At 37.8% G+C, this 26,219-nt stretch overlaps 1 pseudogene; it reads left to right on the forward strand.

The window, feature by feature from the left end:
• The first annotated feature begins 23,656 nt into the window (after positions 1-23,656).
• Positions 23,657-24,780, forward strand: LOC124099418 (protein FAM50A-like; annotated as a pseudogene).
• Positions 24,781-26,219: the final 1,439 nt, after the last annotated feature.

Genomic DNA, 26,219 nt, shown 5'->3' on the forward strand with positions numbered 1-26,219 from the left:
TTTTTAATATTTATTTTTCAGTTTTTGGCGGACACAATATCTTTGTATGTGGTGCTGAGGATCGAACCTGGGCCGCATGCATGCCAGGGGAGTGTACTACCGCTTGAGCCACATACCCAGCCCTCTGGGTTACTAATTTGACACAGTTACTTCAGGTCTATTCTTTTTATTCAGATAGGTGAAGTTTTTTTTTTTTTTAATTTTTTATTGTTGGTTGTTCAAAACATTACATAGTTCTTGATATATCATATTTCACACTTTGATTCAAGTGGGTTATAGGTGAAGTGTTTTATTTCAAACTTGTCTTATGTCTTTAACTTTTGTAACGTCTTTACCAATAACAGTGAAAAAGTTGCCTAATTTTACTAAATTTAAAAGCTGCCAGAGGTAAACAATGACTTTGATTAAGTAAACTGCAAAAGTGATAAGATTTGTTAGGTTAATCGCTCTTCAGTTAGTGATTTACACAAGAGCTGCCCAAATAAGGCACTTTAATTTTTTGTTGAATTGTTTATTTCTGTTGATGGCAAAAATTAGGTGTAATAAGAGTGCTAAAACATGATCCGAGGTTCATTTTAGAAATTACATATTTAAGGATTAACATTAGATAGGCTTGAAACTAGTTTAAGTGTAGAAAATCTATTTTTAAATAATTTGGAATTAACAAAAGAATATTGAATAAAGGAACTTTAAAAGCTATTAAAAAGTATTGGGGGTGGGGTGCTGGGGTTACAGCTCAGTGGCAGAGCACTTGCCTCGCACATGTGAGGCACTGGCTTTGATCCTCAGCATCACATAAAAATAAACAAACAAAATAAAGATTGTGTCCATGTATAACTAAAAAAATATTTTAAAAAGTATTGGGTTACCATATTTACAAAGAACATAATAGAAATACAACTTTTATTTCAGGTTTTTTTTGTAATTTTGCCTTCACTCGGCTTCATTTACTTTTTTTAAAAAAAGATAACATTTTAGAGATAGATTTTTAAAAAATTTTCTCTTTGAAACATTGCAAAAATCCAGAGTTATTTTTGTTTCTGTAAAAGTCAGTTCTAACTATATTAATTTATGTTCACTGTTTCTGCAAAGTCATGATTCATTCTGCAAATAGTTTTGAGTAGTTCATTCTTTCTTTGTAAAGCACTGTGCTGTGAGCAAGAGAACAAATAATTAACAACCAAGACAAGGTCTTAATTTCTTTAAGATTCTAGTCTAAATGGTAAGATTGAATTATCTATTTGGACTGTGGAGCGATGAACAGTGTAGGATGCTCTAGAGCATTGCTAGGGGTTCTGTTCTAGTTTGGTAATGGTGGTTATGGGACCATGGGAGTAGTGCAGGAGTGTTTCTCTGAGGAAGTGATCTTGGAGTGAGATTAGAGTCAGTGATTGAAGAAGAAGGAATATTGCAGGCAAGTTGATCTGCATGTAGACTGGACCCCCAGTTGAACAATAGGTGTTTTTCAAGCTATAGTGTCATGACCCTATTGCATGTATGAAGCCAATTTAGTAACTTGAAATCAGCATTTATAAAAATGAAATTGAATAGAATGAAAAAATTCTGAGTACATCTTATGGATCCTTAGCTAGAATCTGTTTTACGAAAGATTCTTACACATACCACACACCAACATTACATATATATATATAGTCATGATGTAAAACTGTTTCATCCTGTGGGTTAAAGTAAACAAATACTGTTAGAAGAATGAAAAGGAGGTGTATGTGGCAGGAATGTTTAGAGCCCAGGAGTGTGATGGTACTGCAGAGGCAGGCAAAAGCCATGTCTCTCAGTCTCACAGAGCATGACATTTTTCCTTTGGAAGGGTTTAAGCAGAGAAATGACACCATTTTGAAATGGTCACATAGTTTTTCTCTAGTAAATGTTAAACTAAGTTTGCATCCTGAGACAAAGCCTTCTTGGCCATGGTATTGTTGGGTTTAATTTGCTAATACTGTATTGAGGAATTTGGGCTCAGTTTTCTTGTAATATGTTTGTTTGGCTTTGTATCTTTTTGTTTGGTATCTTTTATGTTTGAAAAGTTTACTTACTACATTTATAATGGGACAAGAATGGTTGTGGAATGATCATTAGGAAATTAGTGCAGTAGCTCAGGCAAGAAAAGACAATTCACTAGTGTGGGAGAGGCAGAAATAGAAGTGGACAGACTAGAGAACTGTAATCACAGGGATACCAAATCTGTGGAATTGGTCATGGTGTAATAGTACATGATACAGTAATGTATCTTACAATGATTAAAATATTGCATAAAACTTTCTACTGTTAATTCATAGGAGTCCTTTGTCATTTTACATTTTGAAAGTATCCAAATATTTAAGACAAAATATTTGAAAAATCTTTTAATGATCATGCTTGTGCTAATTCCTCAAGTTGTTTCCTTTTTTATTTTAAGAAATTTTTAAAAATTGGGTCTTTTAATTCTGGAAAGTTAAAATAAGGATGAAACAGGGGTTACAGCGCTGCAGTTTCTGCCAGCCGCGCAAGCACCGTACTCAGGGCTGAATTCTGGGTTCGAGACGGGGGAAGGAAGCGGTCCATCTCGGTTCTCCACACCGGTCAGACCACAGAGGAGGCCAGCAGCCACCATGTTGGTAAACTGACGTCACCTTCCCTGTTTTCGACTGACCGCACCTCATTCAGCCATAGAATAGGTAATTTCAGGCTGCAATTCGCCTGCGGCTTGCAGACAGATTGCTAGGGTTCAGTGCCTGGGTGCTTCTTAGAATCTGATCTTATCGGAGCGAACACCGAGCGCGGGGCGGCCGAGTTCCGGCTCCCGGAACCGTCCCGGAACCGCCCTGGCCCAGGGCTGCAGAGCCTGCGGAGGCTGCTTCTTGGACCCTGCTCCTATCAGAGCATACACCAAGCACTAAGCAGCCGAATTCCGGCTCCCGGAACTGAGCCTGCGGGGACTGCTTCTTGGAGCTTACACTTATAGGAGCTTACACCGAGCATGGAGTGGCCGAGTTCCGGCTCCCGGAACTTCCCTGGACCGGGGCTAGGAGCCCGCGGAAATTGCGTCTCAGTCCGGGTCCTGCTGAGGGCCGGTCAGGACTCACCCGTTGCTTTGGTTGCCCGGCAAGGGGAACGAAATGCTGCCATTCGCATAGGATACCAACATGGCAGAGATCTGATGTCATCAGAAAGCGGTGGAGGAGAGAACTTCATCAATACCAGCGGTGACATAAGCAGTTGGTCTCCTGGTAGGGGGGGTGAGGCACAGTCACCCGAGTCTCCTCAATTTGTCCTCGAGCCAGAGGGGAGGAGCCGGGCCACCGCCAGCCCCCGGAGCAGGCCCGGCGGCTCGCCAGCGTGGTGACCGCGTGATCCCAATTGGAGAGGGGGCGGAGCGGAGCCGCCACCCGCACCCGCAAGGTGGGCAGACCCGCGACCCAGTGGTACATGGGCGTGGTAGGAGGGGCAGGGCAGAGCCGCCGTTCACGCTTGCAAGGTAAACAGACCTGTGACAGCCTGGCGGGTCAGGCCCAGTGGCCTGCCAGTGTGGTACACACGTCACCCCAACTGGAGTAGGGGCAGAGCAGATCCTTCTCCCACGCCCGGATCAGGCCCTGCCGGTGTGGTGGTCACGTGACCCCAATTGGAGTGGGGGCGGAGCGGAAGCGCCACCCGTGCCGCAGGGTGAGCAGACCAGTGATCAACCTGCAGATCAGGCCCAGGGGTCCGTAGGCGTGGTAGGAGGGGCAGGGCAGATCCGCCGCCCGCGCCTCCAAGGTAGGCAGACCTACAACAGACCGGCAGATCAGGCCCAGGAGCCTGCCGGGGTGGTACAAACACCACCCTAATTGGAGTAGTGGCAGAGCAGAGTCGCCGCCCGTGCCAGGAACAGGCCCAGCGTCCTGCAGGTGGGGTAGTCACGACACCCCAATTGGAGTAAGGGCAGAGCAGAGCCTCCACCCGTGCCCGAAAGGTGGGCAGATCTGCGACCGACCAGCGGGACAGGCCCAGTGGCCTGCCGGTACGACAGACACGTCACCCCATTTGGAGTAGGGGCAGAGTAGAGCCGCCGCCAGCGCCTGCAGGGTAGGCAAACCTGCAACCGACCGGCGGATCAGGCCCGGTGGCCTGCCGGCGTGGTACACTCGTCACCCCAATTGGAGTAGGGGCAGAACAGAGCCGCCGCCAGCTCCCAGAACAGGCCCAGTGACCTGCCAGCGTGGTAGCCACGACACCCCAATTGGAATAAGGAGAGAGCAGAGCCGCCGCCCGCACCTGCAGGAAAGATACGCAAGCAGTATGAAAAGACAAGGAAAGAAAGGACCACAAGCAATGCAGATCAACGCAACTTTAGAAGAGGTAACAGCTGAAGCAGATGGAATGTCAGATAAAGAATTCAGGATATACATGCTTCAGATGATCTGGAGTATCAAGGAAGACATTAAACAGCAAAATCAGACAATGAAAAATCACTTCGACAACGAATTACACAAACAAATCCAGGAAGCAAAGGATCAACTATACAGGGAGATAGAGGTTATAAAAAACAAGCAATCAGAAATCCTAGAAATGCAGGAAGCAATAAACCAACTTAAAAACTCAATGGAGAATACTACCATCAGAGTAGAACACTTAGAAGATAGAACATCAGACAATGAAGACAAAGTATTTCAACTGGAAAAGAACATAGACAGCTCAGCAAGACTGTTAAGAAACCATGAGCAGAACATCCAAGAAATATGGGATAACATTAAGAGACCAAACTTAAGAGTCATTGGGATACAGGAAGGTACAGAGCTCCAAACCAAAGGAATGAGCAGTCTATTCAATGAAATAATACAAGAAAACTTCCCAGACTTGAAGAATGAGACAGAATCCCAAATCCTGGAAGCCTACAGGACGCCGAATGTGCAAAATCATAAGAGATCCACACCTAGACAGATTATAATGAAGATGCCCAACATACAGAATAAGGAGAGAATTTTAAAAGCTACAAGAGAAAGGAAGCAGATTACATTTAGGGGTAAGCCAATCAGGATAACAGCTGATCTTTCAACACAGACTCTGAAAGCTAGAAGATCCTGGAATAACATATTTCAAACACTGAAAGAAAATGGGTTCCAACCAAGAATTGTGTATCCAGCGAAATTAAGCTTCAGGATGGAGGATGAAACTAAAACCTTCCACGATAAACAAAAGTTTAAAGAATTCGCAGCTAGAAAACCATCTCTTCAAAACATCCTCGCCAAAGCATTACAGGAAGAGGAAATGGAAAATAACAATGAAAACCAACAGTGGGAGGTAGGACAGTAAAGGGGGGGGGAATAATCAAAGAGGAAAACAAACCATGTTTAGTAACAGAAATAAACAAACATGGCTGGAACAACAACCCATATCTCAATAATAACCCTAAATGTTAATGGCTTAAACTCACCAATTAAGAGACACAGGCTAGTAGAATGGATCACAAAACAAGACCCAACAATATGCTGCCTACAGGAGATGCATTTGATAGGAAAAGACATACATGGGCTGAAGGTGAAACGTTGGGAAAAATCATATCACTCATATGGACTTCGGAAACAAGCAGGAGTATCCATACTCATATCAAATAAAATAGATTTCAAACCAATTTTAATCAAAAGAGATAAAGAGGGACACTACATACTGCTTAAGGGAACCATACACCAACAAGACATAACAATCATAAATATTTATGCCCCAAACAATGGTGCAGCTATGTTCGTCAAACAAACTCTTCTCAAGTTCAAGAGTCTAATAGACCACCACACCATAATCATGGGAGACTTCAACACACCTCTCTCGCCACTGGACAGATCTTCCAAACAAAAGTTGAATAAGGAAACTATAGAACTCAATAACACTATTAATAACCTAGACCTAATTGACATATATAGAGTATACCACCCAACATCAAGCAGTTACACTTTTTTCTCAGCAGCACATGGATCCTTCTCAAAAATAGATCATATATTATGTCAGAGGGCAACTCTTAGACAATATAAAGGAGTAGAGATAATACCATGCATCTTATCTGATCATAATGGAATGAAACTGAAAATCAACGATAAAAGAAGGAAGGAAAAAGCATACATCACTTGGAGAATGAACAATAGGTTACTGAATGATCAATGGGTTATAGAAGACATCAAGAAGGAAATTAAAAAATTCTTAGAGATAAATGAAAACACAGACACAACATATCGGAATCTATGGGACACATTGAAAGCAGTTCTAAGAGGAAAATTCATTGCTTGGAGTTCATTCCTTAAAAAAAGAAAAAACCAACAAATAAATGATCTCATACTTCATCTCAAAATCCTAGAAAAAGAAGAGCAAAACAACAGCAAAAGAAGTAGAAGGCAAGAAATAATTAAAATCAGAGCTGAAATTAATGAAATCGAAACAAAAGAAACAATTGAAAAAATTGACAAAACTAAAAGTTGGTTCTTTGAAAAAATAAACAAAATCGACAGACCCTTAGTGATGCTAGCGAAGAGAAGAAGAGAGAGAACTCAAATTACTAGCATATGGGATGAAAAAGGCAATATAACAACAGACACTTCAGAAATACAGAAGATAATCAAAAACTATTTTGAATCCTTATACTCCAATACATTAGAAGATAGTGAAGGCATAGATAAATTTCTTAAGTCATATGATCTGCCCAGATTGAGTCAGGAGGATATAGAAAACCTAAACAGACCAATAACAATGGAGGAAATAGAAGAAACCATAAAAAGACTACCAACTAAGAAAAGCCCAGAACCGGATGGGTATACAGCAGAATTTTACAAAACCTTTAAAGAGGAACTAATACCAATACTTTTCAAGCTACTTCAGGAAATAGAAACGGAGGGAGAACTTCCAAATTCATTCTATGAGGCCAACATCACCCTGATACCTAAACCAGACAAAGACACTTCAAAGAAAGAAAACTACAGACCAATATCTCTAATGAACCTAGATGCAAAAATCCTCAATAAAATTCTGGTGACTCGAATACAAAAACATATCAAAAAAATTGTAAACCATAATCAAGTAGGATTCATCCCTGGGATGCAAGGCTGGTTCAATATACGGAAATCAATAAATGTTATTCACCACATCAATAGACTTAAAAATAAGAACCATATGATCATCTCGATAGATGCGGAAAAAGCATTCGACAAAGTACAGCATCCCTTTATGTTCAAAACTCTAGAAAAACTAGGGATAACAGGAACATACCTCAATATTGTAAAAGCAATCTATGCTAAGCCTCAGGCTGGCATCATTCTGAATGGAGAAAAACTGAAGGCATTCCCTCTAAAATCTGGAACAAGACAGGGATGCCCTCTCTCTCCACTTCTGTTCAACATAGTTCTCGAAACAATGGCCAGAGCAATTAGACAAAAGAAATTAAAGGCATAAAAATAGGAAAAGAAGAACTTAAATTATCAGTATTTGCAGTTGACATGATTCTATACCTAGCAGACCCAAAAGGCTCTACAAAGAAACTATTAGAGCTAATAAATGAATTCAGCAAAGTGGCAGGATATAAAATCAACACTCATAAATCAAAGGCATTCCTGTATATCAGCGACAAATCCTCTGAAATGGAAATGAGGACAACCACTCCATTCAAAATATCTTCAAAAAAAAAATAAAATACTTGGGAATCAACCTAACAAAAGAGGTGAAAGACTTATACAATGAAAATTACAGAACCCTAAAGAGAGAAATAGAAGAAGATCTTAGAAGATGGAAAAATATACCCTGTTCATGGATAGGCAGAACTAACATCATCAAAATGGCGATATTACCAAAAGTTCTCTATAGGTTTAATGCAATGCCAATCAAAATTGCAACGGCATTTCTTGTAGAAATAGAGAAAGCAATCATGAAATTCATATGGAAAAATAAAAGACCCAGAATAGCAAAAACAATGCTAAGCAAGAAGTGTGAATCAGGCAGTATAGCAATACCAGACTTCAAACTATACTACAGAGCAATAGTAACAAAAACAGCATGGTACTGGTACCAAAACAGGCGGGTGGACCAATGGTACAGAATAGAGGACACAGAAACCAATCCACAAAACTACAACTATCTTATATTTGATAAAGGGGCTAAAAGCATGCAATGGAGGAAGGATAGCATCTTCAACAAATGGTGCTGGGAAAAGTGGAAATCCATATGCAACAAAATGAAACTGAATCCCTTTCTCTCGCCATGCACAAAAGTGAATTCAAAATGGATCAAGGAGCTTGATATCAAATCAGAGACACGCCGTCTGATAGAAGAAAAAGTTGGCTACGATCTACAGTCTGTGGGGTCGGACTCCAAATTCCTCAATAGGACACCCATCGCACCAAAGTTAATAACTAGAAACAACAAATGGGACTTACTCAAACTAAAAAGTTTTTTCTCAGCAAAAGAAACAATAAGAGAGGTAAATAGGGAGCCTACACCCTGGGAACAAATCTTTACTCCTCACACTTCAGATAGAGCCCTAATATCCAGAGTATACAAAGAACTCAAAAAATTAGACAATAAGAGAACAAACAACCCAATCAACAAATGGGCCAAGGACCTGAACAGACACTTCTCAGAGGAGGACATACAGTCAATCAATAAGTACATGAAAAAATGCTCAACATCTCTAGCTTTCAGAGAAATGCAAATCAAAACCACCCTAAGATACCATCTCACTCCAGTAAGATTGGCAGCCATTTTAGAAGTCAAACAACAACAAGTGCTGCCGAGGATGTGGGGAAAAGGGTACACTTGTACATTGCTGGTGGGACTGCAAATTGGTGCAGCCAATTTGGAAAGCAGTATGGAGATTTCTTGGAAAGCTGGGAATGGAGCCACCATTTGACCCAGCTATTCCCCTTCTTGGTCTATTCTCTAAAGACCTAAAAAGAGCATGCTACAGGGACACTGCTACATCGATGTTCATAGCAGCACAGTTCACAATAGCAAGACTGTGGAACCAACCTAGATGCCCTTCAATAGACGAATGGATAAAAAAAATGTGGCATTTATACACAATGGAGTATTACTCTGCATTAAAAAATGACAAAATCATAGAATTTACACGGAAATGGATGGCATTAGAGCAGATTATGCTAAGTGAAGCTAGCCAATCCCTAAAAAACAAATGCCAAATGTCTTCTTTGATATAAGGAGAGTAACTAAGAACAGAGTAGGGACGAAGAGCAGGAGAAGAAGATTAACATTTAACAGGGATAAGAGGTGGGAGGGAAAGGGAGAGAGAAGGGAAATTGCATGGTAATGGAAGGAGACCCTCAGGGTTATACAGTGGAGGAGGTAGAGAGAGAGGAGGGGAGGGGAGGGGAGAGGTGGGGAGGGGGGAGGGTGGAGGATGGGAAAGGCAGCAGAGCACAACAGACACTAGTATGGCAATTTCTAAATCAATGGATGTGTAACTGATGTGATTCTGCAATCTGTGTATGTGGTGAAGGTGGGAGTTCATAACCCACTTGAATCAAAGTGTGGAATATGATATGTCAAGAAATTTGTAATGCTTTGAACAACCCACAATAAAAAATTAAAAAAAAAAATAAGGATGAAAAAGAAACTAAGATTCTCTTTGAGTCCCAGTGGGCCAGGAATAGACATTTTAACATAAAAGTTTCTAAATTTCGTGATCCCTTTTAATCTCCATGCAAACATGAGAGTAAATTGTGTAAGTCACACATTTAGAAAATATTAAAGCCAGGATTCAAATCTAACTTGTTTTTAATTCCAAAACATTGTCTTTAACATCCTTAAATTACCAGAAGTATTACTCTGATAATATGACATTTATTTGTTTAGTCAGGATACATCAGATTAAGGGGCATCCTTAGAATTTGTTTTCAACAAAAATGTTCTTTATGAAACTTAATAACCCAGAATGTCAGTGTGTGTGTGTGTGTGTATCTCACTAGAGAAAATAACTGTAATTCAACTACTTTTATGTGCTCAATGTATACTTCTATACTACTGTCTCATTTAATTCTGTAAAATATGCTCCTCAGGTAGGTGTTGTCAGGATGATTTTCTGATTTTATAAATAAGCATACTAAAGTGAAGAGGTGATTAACAGCTTCTGAGGTCATATAGTAAATGATGGAGGAAGATTTTAAACAACTTTTACAATTAAAAAATGTTCTATACCTTAGGAATTAAGAGAAAGTTAAGGCAGATCTAGATTGAACTCGAAGTTCATCATTTAGCAGTAGAGAGCATAGACATATTTTTAAACCTCTAAACCCAGGTTCCTCACTTGTGAAATGAAAAGAATGATAGTTTGCATATTGGACATTGTCAGGATTACAGACACTTTTAAGAATCCACAATTCATAGTACAGTGTTTTATTCATTTGTTTTTAAAAATTAAAAATAGAATACTAAGGTAGACTATGGGCAGTTTGTGAAAACCTGATATGTTTCCCTAGCTCATGTAGTATTTGTGTTTCATTCTTTTTTGTTTTTGTTTCTTGCCCCATTAAGGATTTCAGTTTTTCTGACTTTTAAATAAGAGGATGATTGCTCACAGAAAGAAGAAGGCAAAGAAAAAGTCTCTTTCAGCATCAGGCCAACTTTCTGCTGATAAGTCCATAAGTTCCAACTTAGCATCAAGGAAGGACTACATCAAGGAGGTGTTGAATGATATCAGCGAGGTCACCCACATGTTACAATCTTTCAAGGACGCTGTTCTTTCTGGTTTGTTCACTGTTTTCTCTTAGCATACTTACTGGATAGGTTGTAAAAATTTAAATGCTAGCCTCTCTACAGATAAGTGTGTATACAATGGTAAAATTGTTCTGTTTCAGTTATTTTATGGTTAGTTTTATACCTATGTGTTTGATGTTTACAATGTAAACCATTTTATAGTTCAATAATTGTGCAGTTGGGGCATGATATTGGCCAAACTATATTGTTATATTGTGTGTATGTATGAATATGTAAAAACAAAGCCCACCATAATGTACAACTGTAATGCACCAATAAGAATAATGGGGGAAAATGAATAAAAGCAAAATAAAAATTAAAAAATAAATAATAGTGCACTATAAAATAAAAAATTGGTAAGGCTGGGGAAACAAGAGTACCAAAAAAGAAAAAGAAGTCTTTGGTTCCTCTCAGTTTGGTTCAGGATAATTTGAGACCATTGGAATCTAAACCTTCTTGTTAAAGGCAATAGAGCACATTGATTGGTCTTTAATAAGCAAACTAATGTTTACAATGTAGATTGTCGATGCTTTGACCTTAATTCAGCTTTCCATATCGTTGTCGAATTTAAACTGACTGTACTTGAATGAATTTTATTCCCCAGTATTCAAACTTAATTCTGTTTTGCTGATTTGTAACCTCTTCTTAAATTAAGGACTAATCACAGAATTTGTCTAGTTAGAAATAGATAATAGGATTTGGTTATCCTGAACTAAAGAGTTATGTGTTCCCTGACTTAATCGTAGTACCTAAGTCTTTTAGTGTTTCTTTAATGTCCCAATTTGATATCAGTGATAATACATAGGTAAGAGAGCTCCTGAACTTTTGTGATAAGTAGCAGTTCATTTTCATGTTCATAATGTATGTTATATGAAGTGAAGATTACTCTTCACTTTCATTGTATTTATATGAGACTTCATGGGCCTTCATAGAAATTTGTGAGATTTCAACAAATCATATATATATCTTTCTTTCTCTCTATCTCTATGTCTTTGGTTATTTTCTGGTATGCATTTTGAAAACCAGAATCTAAAACCACATTTCATGCTTATACTAAATTTCAGAGTTTATTTCTAACCTAATTATAATGTTTAAGTTGCAATTCCTGAAATAAGTAAACTAGAATTGAAGCCTCCAAAAAAGAATAAAATGATTATTTTTTTCTGGCCTTCAGGCTTGAACCCAGGGTATCATGCATGCAAGGTGAGTGAGTACTCTACTACTGAACAACCTCCCCAGTTCCAAAGCCTCAAAATTTTAGTGTTTGAATTTTCCTTACACCAGCAATCATACGTTACTCTTTTGAGAGTACATTAAAAAATATGTATATAATTTATATAACGTGTGTATATATATATATATATACACACACACACACTTATGTGTGATGTGTGTATAAATATATTAATATATATGTATATATATACATATATGTATATATATATTATATATATATAATATATATATATTTTATATATATATATATAAGAATTACAAAATATGTATATATATGTATATACACACACATACATACATACATACACACACATATGTGTAAAATATGTTTTTTTGGGAGGGGTTCCAAAGATTGAATCTGAGGCACTTAACCACTGAGCCACCTTCCCAGTCCCCCCACCCTTTTTTCTTTTGTTACTTATTTTGAGAGAGGATCTTACTAAGTTGCTTAGGGCCTTGCTAAGTTGCTAAGGCTGGCTTTGAACTTGAGATCCTGGTGCTTGGGCTCCTTGGGTATTACATGCATGCCACCACATCTGGCTCCAGACTGTAAATATTATTAGAAAGAGGTTGCTCACACTCTTGTTAATTTCAACAGGTTGATTTTGAAGTCTAAAATGGATGATTAAATTGTGGTAAAGAGGGCTGGGGTTGTGGCTTAGTGGTAGAATCCTCTCCTTGCATGTGTGAAGCACTTGGTTGGATCCTCAGCACCACATAAAAATAAATACATTAAATAAAGGTATCATGTTCATCTACAACTAAAAAAAATTGTGGTAAAGATAACTTGTTATGGGGGCTGGAGTTGTGGCTCAGTGGTGGAATGCCTGGGTTTGATCCTCTGCACCTTATAAAAATAAATAAATAAATAAAATAAGGGTATTTTATTGTATGTATGTAGTTGTGTCCAACTACAATTAAAAAAAGTTAAAAAAATCCCAAGCTTTATTATAAAAATAAGATAAGTTGTTATGGAAAATATCCTAAATATATTAAGTATTATATTGGTAACAAATTCCTTAGTTTGATGACACATCTGCCATTTATTCAAAGGAGTATAGTTTTGTAATAAAGATTTCTTCTTAACTGGCTTAATCATTTAAAACTTATTTTTAAGTTTGCCTATAGTAAATTTTGTTCTCTTTGATGTACATTTTATTACTGGGTTAATTTTTAAGGTGAAATTTAAAATAATGTATTCAATGACAAATAATTTACCTCAATTTAGGGTAAAACATGATGCTACTTAATATATTAATGGAAGTACATTTTTAATAATATAAATAGGATTTTTAGTTAGAATTTCTGTTTGTTGTTTTTTTCCTTAGGAGTTTTATACCTTTTAACATCCTCATCTTACATAGGTATCCCTTGTTTCACAGATTTTAAATGGTGGTAATTTAAAACAAGTTGAACCACTCCTTATTGGCAAAAAAAAATTGAGTTTTAATTTTTGAGTAGACAGTTCAGAGACTAGGAAAGAACTGAGGATAAGAAGCTGATCCTCAGCGAGTAAAGAGAAAAATGGTAACAAGATACAGAAGGAGACCACCCTTCAGATAAAAGGATATACAGGGGAAAAAATTTATTCCCTGTAATTTAAGTTTAAAAATTTGTATGGACATTATCCTTTTAATAATACGCATTCCAGTACTTAAATAACAGATGTGTCATCAGTAATTAAAAAGCTTGTAAATTAATTTTTAAAAACCATGGAAAACAATTTTTTTTTGATAACCAATTCTCATACTAATGAGATTGATTTTAATGCTTGGTTTATCAATCAGGTTTTAAAAGATACATGTATACCATGTCAGAATGAGTTTTGAATTTTGTAAGAATTTGTTTTCTCTGTCTTTGGAAAATTGTTGTCCAAATCTGAAAATTACTGTTTAATTAATTGGGCTAGAACCTTTTTGTTTTTGTTTTCCTTAAATGAGGAAGTATATACAAACATAAATGAACCCCATTGTAAAAGATCAGGAGATTGCTATATAATAATATGCTTGTGTTTAAGTTTGAGCATGATTTTCAGCTTCTTAGAGTATCAGATTATTTCTTATTTACTTAATAGAGTTATTATAAAATATAATCTTCAGGCAAACAGTTAAAATGTTTAAAGTGCTGTAACTCTTTGAGGTAGTATTAATTACATACATTTCTATAGACGTGGACCATGTGTATTGAGAACTATTCCTTGACTTCTGTAGTTACCATTACAGCAATAAACAGTGGCCAGACAGCAAAGAGCTGTTTCACTGTTCTCTTGGTGTGAAGCAACCTTGTCAGTATTTTGCCAGAGATGCTGCCAGTACTTTGTCTTCTGCCTTCAAAATTCTGGCATTGTTTATTACCTTTTAATTCACATTTGTTAGCTATTAAAAAAACTGAAAAGTTAACCTTTCAGAATAAAAAATGTGGATAGACAAATCGCCTTTTGGTCTAATCAGAATACCCCTTTTTAATGTATACTTTAGTTATAATGAGGCAGTAATACTCAAATTCACTTGACTTTGCCTCAGGTGTTTAATCCTACTGTTGAGGATAGACTTAGAAAAGTAGCTTTGTGATTGGTATATGGTCATATTTTCATTTACCCAAATGAGTTGTAAAAATGATCATTCCAGACCCCCAATTCTAAAATGCAAAGCTGTTTTTGAGTACCATGGCAATAGAAAAAAAAATGTTTCCAATTTTAGAGCATTTGGATTTTCAGATCAGGAATGCTGAACTGGTGAAGTCTATGCAAGTATTCTAAAACCTGAAAAATTCCAAAATCTAAAATATTTCCGGTTCCAAACATTTTGGAGATACTCAAGCTCTACATTTGTACATGGTGTTTTCCATTTTACAGAATACCTGCATATGCAAAGAAATTTATTCATTTAGTACCTATAAAGGCAAGTACTTTTAGCCACATTTTAACCTTCTACAAAATTCCTTACCTTCAGCTAAAGAAGAACAACACTGCTGCTTTTCCTTTCTGATCTCATTCAAACTATATGGTACATCCAGAAGGGAAGGTGAAAGAAGTGGCAGAGTAGGGAATTTTCCTACTCCACACACTTGGACTGAACCCAGTGCAAGGTGTTTCACAAAGCTTGAACCATTCTGAACAAAGCTGTAATAAAAGTGATAGGGTTTAAAATATAATCTGTAAAATACAAAAGTTTTTAGCAGTTTTATTCTGTTTTCCCCTTCAAATGATTTCTCCACACAAATGTATAAAAATAGTAATATAGTAGGAAAAAATGTTCAATTTGATTAGATTTCAAAACTGCTTTTATGGCATCCGTTATTTTAGCCGGCTTTAGTGCAGGCCTTGTTGTAACACAAATGGCAGAATTGAATTGCTTTTTCTTTCTGAAAAATCTGAAAACATGCCCAAATTAACTTGCTGGCTCTCATAGTTCATTTCCATTTGTAGTTTCATTTTAGAAAATTTCATTGTAAAAGGCAGATTTCACTCATAATAATACCAGAATATTTTTCTTTTAATCGATGAAAATTAGAGAAAGAACTATATGTACATATTCTAAATATTATATCAATTAAATTTAACAAATCAATGAATAAATAAATAGAAACAAATAACATAAAACAAGTTATTTTACCCAAAAATATTTTATATAGAAGAGAATTTATATGGGTTTGTTTTTGTGTGTTTCAGACTAAAGGATGTTAATAAATTTACTCTCCACTTAAAAACTTTTCCAGCTCTGAGTCTCCAAAATCCATGCTTTGGTCTTTTAAGAGCATGTGTAAAGTGACTCTGTGTATAGTTTCTACGCAAACACACCTATTTATATAAGCTTTGTTGGATATACCTTGACATCTGCTTTAATGCTGCATCCAGAAGAGTGGTGTATGCACCAATTAATATAGCATCAAAGTAATATGGGATAAGGTATCGTAGGATCTGCTTCAAATAGAAGAACATGGCCTGCAACCATTTACCAACCTGTTGTAAAAAGAATTTAAAAAGTTAATTCGGTGTGTTCACAGGCTACGCATATTTTAAGAGATAAATCATAACATGAAACTGTGCTATCCAATAATTCATGAATCAAATTTCCATGTATTAGAACTAGAAACACAAAGAAGGGAGGAAAACAGGTAAATATTTTATATATATATAATAATTCTTATTGTGCCTTTGCGTATTTTGGACTAGAACACAGCTTACTTATTTAATACTTACTTCAGCAATATTTCCTGATCGTGAAATAAGCTGGTCACTGACATAATCGATCATCCTATCTCCAGATCTCAAATTTTCACAAAAAGGATGCCCCAAGTCATACTTTGGTCTTATTTTTGCCAATACGGACATTAGCCCTGAAAATTCAGATATGCCATGCTGCATTACTGGTAGAGTCAAAATATTCCCATAGTTGAGTTATGGCTAGTCTCTGATGATTTAACATGAGCAGAGAAGCACACAAAATGGCCACTTAATCCACAATGGCACTCAGCATAGTATGAGGAAAGTGTGGCGGTATGGACTGGAACCAGGATGCAAAGGCGTGTTGATGGAGACTACTGCCACAATTCATACAAAGCTTCCCAAAAGTTATAACTTGTGGCACTGGTCTACTTTTTTTTAATGCATTAGAATGTCTATGTGCACATAGCAGAGTCTGTTATTTCAATGAAAGAACAATTGATTTTCTTTTATCATTCAACAAGATAATCATAGCTTAGCTACTGTGAATTATTCTGCTATAATGTGCCTGCATGACTGTATTATGTGATTTTAAATTGTTTGGATATATGCTAAGGAGTGGGACATCTGGGTTAAATGGTGTTTCCATTCCTAGTTTTCTAAGGAATCTCCCTCCATACTGTATTCCAGAGTGGTTGGACCAATTTTTAGTCCCACCAACAATGTATAAGTGTACCTTTTTCCCTATATCCTTCCCAACATTTATTATTGTTACTTGGATTCTTGATAATTGCCATTCTCACTGGAGTGAAATGAAATCTCAGTGTGGTTCAAAAGATGAATGGATAAAAAAATGTGGTATATATACACAATGGAGTATTACTCAGCCTTTATGACATTTGCAAGTAAATGATGGACCTGAAGACTATCATGCTAAGGGAAATAAGCCAATCCTCAAAAACCAAAAGTTTTCACTGATATGTGGAAGCTAACCCACAATAAGGCAGGGTGGTGAGAAAACAGAAGTTCAGATTAGACAAAGGGGAATGGAGGGAAGGGAGGGGGAATAGAAAAAGAAAATGTAGTGGAATTAATCTTACATAATTTTTCTATGTACATGTATGAATACCCCACTGTGAATCCCATCAAGGTGTACACCCATAAGAATGATGTCCTAATTATAATAAAATACATTCCCTGCTTATATAATTATATCAAATATACTCTGCTGTCATGTATAACTAAAAAGAACCAATAAAAATTAAAATTAAAAATTAATCATTCCCACCTTATTAAAAATGTTATTTTGGTTTCAGTGATACTAAATTTAGATAGAATTTAATGAATCCATGAACTGTGTATATGTTATATTCTGAGAAATAAACAAACTTAAGATAAAGTTTTTCCTTCAAGGGAAGGAAAATTTGGGAAATAAACCTTAAACACAAAAAAATCTGGAAGGCAAGACAGTATAAAATAGCATTCTACATATGTCCTAAAACTTTTCTGAAAGGTGAATGTTGCTCAGTAAATATTGGTACCACTGTTGAATAATAAAATATGATGGGAACAGTGTTTCAGGAAACAGATCTGACAGTGTCCAAAGGGATAGAATTAAGTGTGGAGGAAGGAACAACAGCTCAGAGTGAAAATGGAGTAGGGTAACTTAAAAAAAATGGAGTAGGGTAGCTTAAAACAACTAACAGATACATTTACTTACTACTCATAGAACAAAATACTTTGTTTTGCCAATAAATACAATAGATCTTGGAAAAATTTACTAGAACTTTTGTGATTGCTTTAGTAGGAAGAACATTTGAGTTCAGTTCAAGACCAGCCTGAGCAACATAGCAAAAACCCCTCTCAATTAAAAGAAGAAAGAAGAAAGAAGAAGAAGAAGAAAAGAAAGATAGTATAACTATAAAAGCCAGGTGTGGTGGCACACACCGGTAATTCCAGAAGGTCATGAGGCTAAAGCAGGAAGAATGCAAGTTCAAAAATTCAACCCCCTCAGCAACTTAGTGAGATCCTAAGAAACTTAGTGAGACTTGCCTCACTTTTTGAGACCCTGTCTCAAAAATTTAAAAATTGAATAAAAAAGGATAGGGATGTGGTTCAGTGGTTAAGAACACTTGAGTTCAATGGCAAGTAAGAAAAAAAAATAGGAACCATCAAAGTATTGATTGCTAAAATAATAAGTTTGACAGAAGAGTTAAAAAATATGATTGAGGAAATTTCCAAAAAATGTTGAGTAAAATGACATTTTAATACAAAATACTTAAGAAAAAATAAAATGCATAGAGAGTGTGATGTTTAATTTTATGTGCCAACTTGACTGGGCTAAGTGATGCCCTGTAGTTGGTTTTACATGTGTCTCTATGAGGGTATTTCTAGAAGACATTAGCTTTGAATGCATAGATCTACTCTCGCCACCATAGGTGGGCATCATCCAATCATTTGACTATTATCATAGAACATTAAGGTAGAGGAAAGCAAATTCATTCTATTTTCTTGAGCTGGGACATCTTTGTGTTCATGCTCTCAGACTCTCAGGACTCAAAGACTTATACCAGTAGACTCACCCTTCACCCCAGTTCTCAAGTCTTTGATCTTGGATTGAGAGTTGAACCATGGTACTCAGGCCTGTGGATTTGGACACTAGCAGGTATCCTGGTTCTCCAGTTTGCAGAAAGTACATCACAGAACTTCTTACCCTCTATAATCACATGAGCCAATTCCCATTATAAATCAGTCACCCCCTTCTTTCATTAAATGAGGCACAGGACTGAACACAGGTGAAAAATATGCACACTGGAAAAATAAGACTTGTGCCCCTTTCCCCTTCTTTGAATTCAGAATATCTACAACCAAGCACACTTGCTTCATCTCTATTTCCGTAAAAATTAGAAAGAAATGCGTTCTTCCGTGACTCGAAAATGTAAAAGTAGATAGTTATTATTGCAAGGGGCCCATAATTTCTGCCTTAAGTACAACATGGAAAGAGTGGAAACCCTTCCTCTCCCCTTGTCAGTTATTTTACCAGACCCATAGAAACTTGGCCCCAAGGCACCGGCAAACAATTTACGGTATGGCCTACTTCAAAGAGACCACAACCAATTACAGGTTCTTTCATATGGTAGGGAATAAAGAGTGAGTGTAACTCCTGGACCAGTCTCTGTCTCTTCATAACACAATTTTGATTCTCTTTATGAATCAACATATACTATATGCTTATCACCCATCTCCAAAAGAAAGGAGAGACTTCTCTAATTTTGCCCCACCCTAGAACACTAGTAGTAGATTATTAGACTGTGTTTAATAATTTGTCAACATATCAATCTCCATCCATAAAAATTGTGTATGGATTTTTAAAAAAAAGTATATCATTAGGTTTTTGTAACCTCAACATGAGTTCAACACCTGGAAGCTACTGAATAAATTAATCCAGATCACTGGTAATAAAGTAGTTTGCACATGAGAGTATTAAAAAAAATAGTATTGACCTGTCTAAAATCTTCTCTTTGAAAAGCATCACATATTATTCATGTTACTCAAAAACATACACATGAGCCATGCAACACACTTGCATCAGGATTTTTAGACGTTCCAATGGTGCTGTGCATGTTCAAGCACAGGTACTAGCTATGCCCCAGGCCAACAGGTATTTCCACAACTGGCCAGGTCTTCTCTCTTCATCAATGATATCCTGAAAAGTCTATCTTTTTGCCTAAATCAATTCCCTGTTAAAACAAAATAAATAGCAACTAGATGATCTCAAATGAAAGTTCTATCTCCTCATAAGATCTAAGGAATGTTGTACATATCTCAGCTCCATAGTAAATCAGCATCAGACTTTCCTCAAATATTGTGCTCTACCAAACAATAAAATTTTAAATATCTCATAATATTGTCAATTATAAATTAAAAATAACTAGATTATCATGTTTATGACAATCTTTGCATTACAAATTTTTAAATCTATCATATTTTCAATTGAAAGTTATTTATCTAATATTGAATACAAAAAGAATATTCTTTCAAATTCTAATAAAACTCAAATCAAACAAACTACTAGTGAGCTAGTAGCTATTTAATTGGCAATAATGTCAGAGTCTCATTAGAGTTCAAGATCTAGTGGAGGGCTTTGTTATCTTCAGTCAGACTATACTTTAACAAAAATTATAAAATATATAAAACATATTTAAAAGAGTTTTGTTTTACATCTTGACCTATAGTGGAAGTGGTGAAAGTCTGATCATTTCCACATAATACCTGAAGCAGAAAATAAGTTCTGTTATACATGTTATCATAACTTGGAATTTTTGAGGGCACAGGAATCAGATGGAATCAAATTTTGACCTCCCTAATCCTAACTGAACAACTTCTCTGGGCCTCGGTTTCCTCAAATGTGAAGTAGAAACAATACTAATACCTTATTTGTACGATTATAAATGAAAAGCCAGGTGCAGTGGTGCACACCTGTAATCCCAGGCTGTACTAGAACTTGCGCTTCCCCTGCCTCAGTCTCCCAATTACAGGTACACCACAGCACCCAGCCATAATACAGAATGTTAAGAGAAAATTAAGTGTTGAAGAAAAAAAAAGGTAGATTTCACAAAGAAACAACAGACATCACAGCTTTGGAATACCAGTTTCAGTTCAAAGTCCTTTACTTTCTACTGGTAATCATAATAGCTAAAAAAGTATGGTGCTTAACATGTCAATTGTTATTCTAAATGCTTTTCATGTATTAATTACTTTAATCCACACAATGACCTAAGGCATAGGTCACATTGACACATAATTTTACAGACTGTGTTACATTTTTATGCCCATGACATAAAATAAACAAATAGCAAAAAGAGATTACCTAGAGTAAAATGATTCCAGTAATGAACAATTTCCTCAACATTTCTGACAGGTTTCAATAGGATATGCTTCTTCCATTCATCCCAGTCCACTGTCATTGACCCATCAAGATCTGTGCTGTACATTTTTTAAGAAAGAATGTGCTCAAATAGAAATTGTGATTCATAAATTTCAAAAACATCAAAATGACATCAAGTCAGAAAATCTGGATTATAGTAGAGCTCTGTCCATTGTTACTTTTGTGATATGGAGGCCACCTAACAGCCCTGAACTCAAATTTATGTGGGAATAATTCCTACAATAAGGAACTATTCAGAGTATTAAATGAGATGATATATACATTGTCACCATAAATTATAAAGAACTGCAGAAATTTAAGTCTGTATTATTACATCCCAATCTGCTAGTGCTTCTTCTTCAACATTTCTCCTTCTTTCTGCTTATAACCTCATCTTATAACTTATTTTCATTGCTAATCTCTCTAGAAATAGAGTCATGCTGACAAATACCCTTTGTGGTTGCAGATCTTAAAAGACAATTTCCATTTTTATGGATCTGAAATATCTAATATCCAAAATGTCAAAAAAATCTGAATAGCCATGTAATTATAATTCCCATTGAGATGATACTGTTCAAGCCCATTTTATGAATTTTAAAAATTGCCATCAGAGCCAGCACAATGGCACAAGCCCATAATCCCAGTGGATTGGAAGGCTGAGGCAGAGGGATCGCTAGTTCAAAGCCAGCCTCAGAGAGACCTTGTCTCTAAATAAAACACAAAAAATGGCTGGAAATATAGTTCAATGGTTAAGCACCCCTAGGTTCAATCATCCGTACCTCAGGAGAAAAAAAAAAATTCACATCAAAGAATTTCTCAAATAACTAAATGAAATTAAGAATTTGAAGAAAGACAGTGAGATACATTGCTTTACTAATTTTGGTTTCAAATTCTTGTCTCAGCCAAATTCTGTCCTCATTATTTTTCAGGGATTATTGCTAATCCTAAAGCATCTCCTCAAGCCACCAGTTCAATTCCTAACACTCATTCTCAAGCCCCAAGTCATCCCAATTCTTCCCAAAACATGAGTGCTCAAGCAGTTTCATCATAAATAAATAAAAACCAAAAGACTCTTGTCCCCACCTTCCCCAATATCACTCTGTTTCTGTCTCTGCCCTTGCAGCAACACTTCATCAATAGTTATCTACCTTGTCTCCAATCTCTCCTTGCCATTTTTGAACCCACTAAGCTCTCACCACCATTACTCCACTAATGGCTTCCACAGGGCTAAATCCAGTGGTCTATCCCCTGTCCTTGTATTAGCTTATCAGAGTCATTTGGCAGAGAGAATTATCTCCTCCCAAACTGTCATCTGTATTTCGCTTCCAGAACAGAGTATTCTACTGGTTTCCCCTTTTCTCTCTAGTTGCTCCTTCTGGGTCACTTTGTATGATTCTGCCCATCTCCCCTGTCTCTTAACATTGGAAAATATTAGGACTCAGTATACTGTATTCTCTCCCTGGTCATCTCTCCCAGTCTCATGGCTTTAAAGACTTTCTGAAAGTAACAACTCACAAATCTCTATCTAGGGTGTTTCTTTGAACTCCAGATTACTAGTTCAAGTTGCCTACTTGGCATTTTTACTTAGATGTCAGATTAGCATCTGAAACTTAACAAAAACAAAACTAGATTCTGATATTCACTCTGTCCTAACCCAGTTTCTCTCAAATCTTGTCCATCCCACTACATGGCAGCCCCAGTCTTTTAAGTGCTCATATCAAAACTCCTGACTACCCTCTTTTGTATCATACACATGACCCAGAAGTAAATCCTGTCACCATTTCAAAATATATCAATAATCCAAACAGTTCTTACTTCTTCCATCCTAGTACAAGCCACCATCAAATTATGTCTGTGCTGTAAAACTATCCTAATTGCTCTCCTTGATTTCATTTTTACCCTAGCTACTCTCAATACACCAGCCAGAGTGAGGGTGTTACAACTTAAGTTAGATCATGTCACACTCTTGTTTAAAACCATCCAATAATATATCAGTAAAAGTCCAAGTCCTCACAATTTCCTGCAAGACTTCATGTGATCTGGCCTGTTACCTCTTCAATCACACACCTCCTAGCATCCTCTTTCTCATTAACTCTATTCCAAACCCCCTTCAGCCCCTATCTCTTCCTATTTCCTTTGTCTGGAAAGCTCTCCCCCCAGGATTCATCAAGTCTTCCATGTCACCTCCTTCAGATCTACTCAAATGTCACCTTCAAGGTCTTCTCTATTTACCATGTGTAAACTGTAGTTTCCACCTCAACACACACACACATACACACACACACACACACACACACACACACACACCTTGAGATGTTCGTTCCAACCCCTCCCAGTCGGCTATAAGCCACCTCCTCTCTCTACATCATGTGCAACATGTCCTTCTCTGACAGATATTCTTCCTCAAAGCTCACCTATCCTTAAAAAAATAAATAACATTTAGACTTGCTCATTTGTTCTCTTTCTTTATCTCAATATTTCTAAATCAATAAACCACAATAACAGACCTCACCACCTCACCTCCCTTTCATTCAACAGCCCTCTGCAGTCTGATGTAGTCTTTTGTCACACTGCTGAAACTGCTTTCACTGAGAAATCTCCCAATGGACATTTTTCAGTATTGTTCCCTTCTGTTAAAAAAAAAAAATCTAGGATTTAGCAGGGCTGCTGTCTCAGTTGTTGCCACCGCTCCCACCTCTGCCGCAGCCAAGGCTCAGTACAAGGGCGCCCCAAGAGAGGCAGGACACACCAAAAATCTGATGAAGAAATGGGAAGAGCAGCGGGAGCAGATGGAGCAGAGGAAGCAGCGGGTCACAGAAAAGAACATAATGAAATCCAATATTGACAAGAAGTTCTCTGCACACTATGATGCTGTGAAGGCAGAGCTCAAGTCCAGCACTGTCAGCCTTGTGACCTTGAATGACATGAAAGCCTAACAGGAAGCACTGGTGAAGGAGCAGGAGAAACAGCTGGCCAAGAGGGAGCAGTCAAAGGAGCTGCAGCTAAAACTGGAGAAGCTGCGAGAAAAGAGCGCAAGAAGGAGGCCAAGCAGAAGATCTCTAGCCTGCCCTTCACCTTGGAGGAAGAAGAGGAGGGAGGCGAAAAGGAGGAGGAGGTGGCCATGCATGAGGAGGAGCTGGAAAGGGAAGAGATCACCACAAAGAGAAGGAAATTGGGGAAGAACCCAGATGTGGACACCAGCTTCTTGCCTGACCAAGACAGGGAGGAGGAGGAAAATCGTCTCCGGAAAGAGCTGTAGCAGGAGTGAGAAGCCAAGCAGGAGAAGATTAAGAGTGAAGAGATTGAAATCACCTTCAGTTACTGGGCGGGCTTTGGACACCAGCAGACAGTCAAAATGAAAAAGGGCAATACAATGCAGCAGTTCCTCCAGAAGGCACTTGAGATCCTGCGTGAAGACTTCAGTGAGCTCAGGTCAGCAGAGGTGGGGCAGCTCATGTACATCAAGGAGGACTTAATCATTCCCCATCATCACAGTTTCTGTGACTTCATCATTACCAAGGCACGTGGGAAGAGTGGGCCACTCTTTAACTTTGATGTTCATGATGATGGGCGGCTACTCAGGGATGCCACTGTGGAAAAGTATGAGTCTCATGCAGGAAAGGTGGTGCTGAGGAGCTGGTATGAGAAGAACAAGCACATCTTCCTTGCCATCCGCTGGGAGCCCTATGACCCTAAAAAGAAGTGGGACAAGTATAAGATCCGGTGAACATCTAGAAAGTGGTTTGGCCTCGGCTGTCCCTGGTGCACCCCCATGTCTCCAGAACTCAAGAGTCTGATTCTGTGTGCTAGGAGGACGGTAGCCACTCATCCCCTGGAACTGTCATTGCTTTTTTCTTTTACAATAAATAAGTGCTCATGTTAAAAAAAAAAGATCTAAATAAATGAAGATGTAATGTTTATGAGAGAAAATTTAATATTATAAATTTGCCAACTAACCAGCAAATCAACCTACACATTTAACAAATTATAATAAAAATCCAAAAAGGGAGTATATGTGTGTGTATGCTTATGTGTATGTAACTAAACAGGCTGGTTCTAAAATTTACATAGAATTTATGAAAGTATATAAGATAATAAGAGCAAAGGACCAAGAATAGGATTGATGCTATTGAAGATTAAGAAAGTAAGACAAAACCTTAATTCTAAAGTGATTATAAAGATATTGTGTTAATTATCTTCCTGTCAAAGTGACAAAAGACCAGAAATAATTAACTTAAAGAAGAAAGGACAGTCCACTTGGCAGGTGCTGAGTGCCTCCCTTGCCACCTTCCTCCTCTGCCTGGATGCCTGGCTGCCGCAGTGCACAAGGGGTGTTGGATGTATATGGGCTCCCCACCCAGGAGGCGGCGGTGGATATGGTGCTGGGCAATAGCAGCCATGGATTCCAGCTACCATGGAGCCACAAGCCCCGCCCCGGGCATCCCTGAGAGCGCCGCCCCCACCCCAGCCTTGGGGACCTCTGTGAGCAGCAGCACCACCCTCGCCTATTGCAACCGCATTGCATGAGGAATTGGAACCACTATGATCACTGGCTCCTTTCTCCTGCTTAGATTCCTTAGCACCACCACCATGGCTCAGCCAGAACCGAAGGCCCCAAGTCTCACTGGCACATACTGCCATGTTGACCATGCCACTGGCCAGGTACTAACCTGTGACAAGTGTCCAGTAGGAACCTATGTCGCTGAGCATTGTACCAACACAAGCCTGCGAGTTTGCAGCAGTTGTCCTCCAGGGACCTTTACCAGGCATGAAAATGGCATAGAGAGATGCTATGACTGTAGTCAGCCATGCCCAAGGCCAATAGTTGAGAAATTACCTTGTGCTGCCTTGACTGACCGAGAATGCACTTGCCCACTTGGCACCTTCTAGTCTAATGGTACCTGTGCCCCCCCATACAGTGTGTCCTGTGGGCTGGGGTGTGCACAAGAAAGAGACAGAGAATGAGGATGTCCGGTGTAAGCAGTACGCTCAGGGTACCTTCTCTGATGTGCTTCTAGTGTGATGAAATGCAAAGCATACACAGATTGAGTCAGAACCTGGTGGTGATCAAGCCTGCAACCAAGGAAACAGACAAATGGAGTAAGGGAAATAAGACAGAAAGTGTAGACCTTGCTCTGTCAAAGACCTTGACTGAAAGTGGAGCAG

This window comes from Marmota monax, unplaced genomic scaffold (genome assembly GCF_021218885.2).
Source record: "Marmota monax isolate L192 unplaced genomic scaffold, Marmota_monax_Labrador192_F-V1.1 WCK01_AAM20220418_F8-fsc00839, whole genome shotgun sequence".
In the NCBI taxonomy this organism is placed as follows: Eukaryota; Metazoa; Chordata; class Mammalia; order Rodentia; family Sciuridae; genus Marmota; species Marmota monax.